This window comes from Silene latifolia, chromosome 1 (assembly GCF_048544455.1).
Source record: "Silene latifolia isolate original U9 population chromosome 1, ASM4854445v1, whole genome shotgun sequence".
In the NCBI taxonomy this organism is placed as follows: Eukaryota; Viridiplantae; Streptophyta; class Magnoliopsida; order Caryophyllales; family Caryophyllaceae; genus Silene; species Silene latifolia.
Genome location: NC_133526.1, coordinates 137,217,598 through 137,223,171, shown reverse-complemented (window position 1 = coordinate 137,223,171; position 5,574 = coordinate 137,217,598).

The following is a 5,574-nucleotide window of genomic DNA, read 5'->3' as shown; positions in this document are numbered from 1 at the left end:
ATATCACTTTTATTTTTACTAGTTTTTCATATTACAAATGTATAATAGGAATAACTATATATTTTATTATTATTTGTAATTCCGAAGTTCCTTCAAGACGGTGTCATTCGGAAAGGCGTTCCGACGAAGACGGAGTTCTTGGGAAGCGTGTCACTTGAAGTTCAAGGGACCAATGGAGTTGGTTTCCGAATTTGTAATAGATTATTTGATTTTCTACTTTAGGAAGGCCATACTAGGAATTTATTAATTGCTTTGTATTTCTTTTAATATGTGGCATGCATTGCCAAATCGCCATAACTTTACATGCATATCTTTTCTTATCGAGTCTTCGACCGTGTCAATTTTAATTATCGATAATTCGACTTTTTAGCTCACTTAAAAATTGATAGATGATAAATTGACAAGACCTTCACTTTTAAAAGATTGATACTTAGCCTTACCAAATAGTAGGAACCCATGAATCTCAATTTCATAAGGGGTACAATACGATTTTTCGGGGTGCTTTCTATTGACGTTGGGTAAGTGGGGTAATAAATAGTTATTACACTTCGAAATTTGGTTGATCTCAACGAAGGTATTTGCGACCGTAGCCGCAATAGGTTCGGGCTAAAGATGAACTTAACGTAAATTCATCGACCGAGAGTTCTAATTGTAGAATCGGTTAATAGGATTAACCCACCAAGTTATATTAGTAAAGGTGTAGAGGGCCCGTTGGCTCACATCCAAGTTAATATGAATTTGGGTCTTGGAATCATTTGTATAATTGGGTGAAGGTCATTATATAAATGTTATACTTGTCAAAATGTTTACAAGTATTATGACGATAAATGTTAATTAATTTCCTTCATATCCATTTTGTAGTTATCTTTTACCGCAATGGATTCATCCAACTCATTAACACCGATCACTATTGAATCATGTCACAAATCGTTCGACGAAATCTACTCACTAAACAACCTTGATACGACTAGAGAAATTCATTTTGGCATTGGTTCCGATGGAAGTCTTAACTTTATTACCACTTCCTCACCTCCTATCATATCTAGCAACTTAGTGGATAAGTCTTGTGAAGACAACCTCACTAAAACCATGGGATCCTTGTCTTTGGAAGCAAGGAGAAATGATGAAGCTAGTGAGAGTTTTTGCAAAAAGCTTGGTATCAAGAAGAGAAAGTTCAAAAAGAGGAAGAAAAGTAATTGGTCTAATTCAAACCATAGGGATATAATGGCTAGTGGGAGTACCAATAATATATGCCTTTATTGTCATGGCATGGGCCATTGGGTGAGGAATTACCCCATATTTTTGGGAGATATCAATGACGGACTTGACATTCCACTTGGTAATATTTCTTCCGAAATCTTTGTTATCGATATAAATTTTGCTTCCAACTCAACATGGGTATTGGATACCGGTTGTGGTTCTCACCTTTGTAATCATTTACAGGGGCTTAGAAACGTGAAAAAGCTAAACAAGGGCGATGTGGATCTCCGACTAGGAAATGGAGCTAGGGTAACCGCCACTTCAAGAGGGACTTATGTACTTGTTTTAGCTAATGGCTTTGAGTTGTACTTACATAATTGTTATTTTATACCTTCTTTATCTAAGAACATCATTTTTATTGCCATGTTAGACATGGAAGGTTTTTATTTTGCTATTAAGAACAATTGTTGTGTAATTTCTATAAATAACTTGACCATAGGCCAAGGCACTTAAATTAATGGCATTTATGTTCTTGAAACTTCTAACTCAAGCAAAGATATCTATAACATACAATCAAAAAGACTCAAAACAAGTGACCCAAATGAATCGTACATTTGGCATTGTCGATTAGGTCACATAAACGAGAAACGCATCAAAAGATTAGTTTCAACTGGAATAATCAAACCATTTGATTTTGAATCATATGGAGTATGTGAATCTTGTCTCCTTGGCAAAATGATCCGTGCTCCTTTTAGTAGTAAAGGGACACGAGCAAGTGAACTATTAGGACTAATACATATCGATTTATGTGGTCCAATGAGTATCACCGCTAGGGGAAATTATGACTACTTCGTCACTTTTACTGATGATTTAAGTAGATATGGGTATGTCTACTTAATCAAATATAAAAGTGAAGCATTTGAGAAATTTAAAGAATTTCAAAAGGAAGTAGAGAACCAATTGAACAAGAAGATTAAAGCACTATTATCCGATCGTGGTGGAGAATATCTTAGCAATGAATTCGATTCTCACTTAAAGGATTGTGGTATCGTATCACAACTCACTCCACCTGGCACACCTCAACTCAATGGTGTTGCCGAAAGGAGAAGTCGAACCCTACTAGATATGGTTCGATCGATGATGAGTCAAACGGATCTACCACATTCGTTTTGGGGTTTTGCGATTCAAACGGGCATAAAATCTTTAAACCAAAGTCCAACCAAAGCTGCAGAAAAGACACCATATGAGAAATGGAAGGGAAAACTCCCAAACTTGTCATATATGAAAATTTGGGGTTGTGATGCTTATGTCAAGAACAAGTCTACCGATAAGCTAGCACCCAAATCTCATAAGTGTTACTTTGTAGGTTATCAAAAGAACACTCGTGGATATTACTTCTACAACCGTCATGAGAACAAAGTGTTTGTGGCTTATGAGGCTGTCTTTCTAGAATTGGATTACATTTCTAGGAGACAGAGTGGGAGAAAATTTGAACTTGATGAAGTTCAAGAACCACAAACTAGAGAAGAGGCGCAAGAAAATATTCCTTCATCGTCTAATCAAGTTGTTCTTCCTTCCGGACCTAGGAGGCCAGGTAGAGTTAGTCACCAACCCGATAGATATGATACCAGTCGATGTGAATATCAAAAATAATATTTATAATTTTCCAAACTACAACTAGCAAGCGGTAGTAAGGGTCGATCCGCAGGGAGTGTAACACCCCCGCACACCAGGACGCCTTACCAAGGACCATTCCAGTGTATGACGGTGTCACCATCTCGGTTTCCTGAGGAAGTAGATCAAATTAGACAATTAAAGAACAATTATAAAATATTAATGTACCTTATACAATACAACTCAATACAAACTCTTTATACTAAAGATACAACTACAACACACATGACACAGCACCTCTAGACTGGTAGCGTGATGACTCGATCCCTCCAATCCTAGTAGCCACAATCAACAGTACCTGCTAAGCCAACTGCTCACCATCCCCGAATGGATCACCGCAGATACCACAAAACAACATGGGGTCAGTACCGACTAATCCAATGTAAAACAGGTAAACAATGCAACCAGCTGATCATCCTCTAACCCAGTCTCCCGATCTCGCTCAGTAACCGACTACCCACCGAAGTGTGTAGCCCTGCCAGATTACCCATCACAACAGGTAATCCTTGCCGCCAGTGGGTGACCGCAGCCCATCCCACCTAGTCCAGCTCACCAACGAGCGACTAACAATCCTTGTCCCTTAATGTGCACATCCCCTCCCGTGGCGGGTTCCATGGAGAGCGAACTAAGGTGTGAAGCCACTCCCGCAAGTGACTCCACCACAATCACACACACAGCATCACAGCTGTCACAACACCACAACCGTCACAACACAACCACACCAACACCGTCACCACAACACCCAACCTCCGATGATCAGCAGATAACAAAAGATATGAAACAATAACAGTCACAATCAATTAACGGTACTGAGTAGGAAAACCTACCTCGACACAACCATGGAAGACATCTTTAACAAATGAGCAGACTCCAAAGACGCATCCTACAACGATAACCATTCCTATTACACAACTATCCTCAACGAACTACCCAAAAGAAGCACAAAGCGTAAACTTACCTATCGCACGCCTCGACGGCGGCACGACAGACGACAACCACGCACGCCATCCTTCCAAAGTGAATCCTGTCCTTTCCTTGGTGAAGGTTTAGCCTAAACTCATGAGAGTGTATAGAAATGGGTGATAGGAGAGGGAGGCAGGCTAGGGTTAGAGAAAGAGGAACTGTCGAGGAAATGGGAAATGAAATAAATCTCGCGAACTTGCGTTTTATATTAACGCGTCAACAAGACCATACTCGGTCGAATACCGGAGTAGTCGGCCGAGTAGGCTCTACTCGGTCGAGTATTGAAGATACTCGGCCGAGTAGCCTCTGCTAGGTCGAGTAAGTCATCCTATCAAATATGTGTTGTAAGTCTGGTCCTTCCCCCTTCCTCCCCAAGGTCGGTCTTGGTCAACATGAGTCATCAACAAGGCCCTTAAATATCCCGGGTATTACAGTCTTTCCCCCTTAAAAAGAACTTCGTCCCCAAATTCTGTCTCCACGACATCAACAACAAGGCCACGAAACCACAATCCACACCCATAAAGACATACGAACTCCGGCCGTACTCGATACTACCACCACATCACATTATTCAACCAACAATCATACCACCACAGTTACCACGTACAAAATATACGGAAAGGATACTCCATCATAGACTCACAGCAAGGTACGCTCAAATCCCATACCACATGTTTTTCGTATACTAATCCGGTGAAAACAACACAACAACTACCAAAAGTACACATCCTATACACCCATACAGGATTGCACGATCAAGCTACTTACAATATAACATAGATACACTTCAAAGAAACGTAGTGAACTCCAACATAGAAGTGGTTCAAGTATTATAGGCGTAATTTCATCATTTGTCCTCGCGACATTACTCTTCCCCTCTTAAAGGAACTTCGTCCCCGAAGTTCACCGCTAGCTACTTCCCGTACCCAAAGCCAACGCACACATCATGACTGTGACATTACCCATAAACTCTTATAGCACAACTTACTTTATGACATTACACGCTTGTGACTCATAGAGACAGAATGTTTCAACAATTAAGTAGTGTATATAAGTCCAAATATGGGGTTAGCAAAAGATAGCAGCTTTATTCATAAGCTTTTAGGTTATCCATGTACTGACCACTAGTTTCATTCATCCAGTTGGAGCGATTATAACCGTAATCAAACATATACACGTATAAGACTGGTGACAGCTACAACACCATCTGGGTATTGTGTTATATTTCTATATTGTTTAAAGACTCGGGTATCCCCCTGAATAATTTAAGTTCCTGAATACTAACCAATGCCCTATAACTAAACATTCACAAATTAATAGGTTATCCAAGCAATCGCATACCTGTGACATGATCATAGTCCATCTTTTGAACAATTTATTGCACAAAATGACAATATAAGGCACCCACAGACTCCGTCATATAATTATTCACATAACTCTTGCAATTCACATAGCTATTACACGTCATGGTCTATGTATCAGCAATAATCGGCCGAGTATGAATGGCTACTCGGTCGAGTAAGCTCTACTCGGTCGAGTATATTTGTATACTCGACCGAGTAAGCTCTACTCGGTCGAGTAGTTACTATACTCGGTCGAGTTTTGGCAGGCAGAGGGCTTTTTGACGCCTTCACGTAGAGCATTCACAAATTAACTTGCAACCAAATTCTTCACAACAATACCATACATAGCTAATTCCTAACATAACGAAATCCAACACGTCTCCACACAATAAGT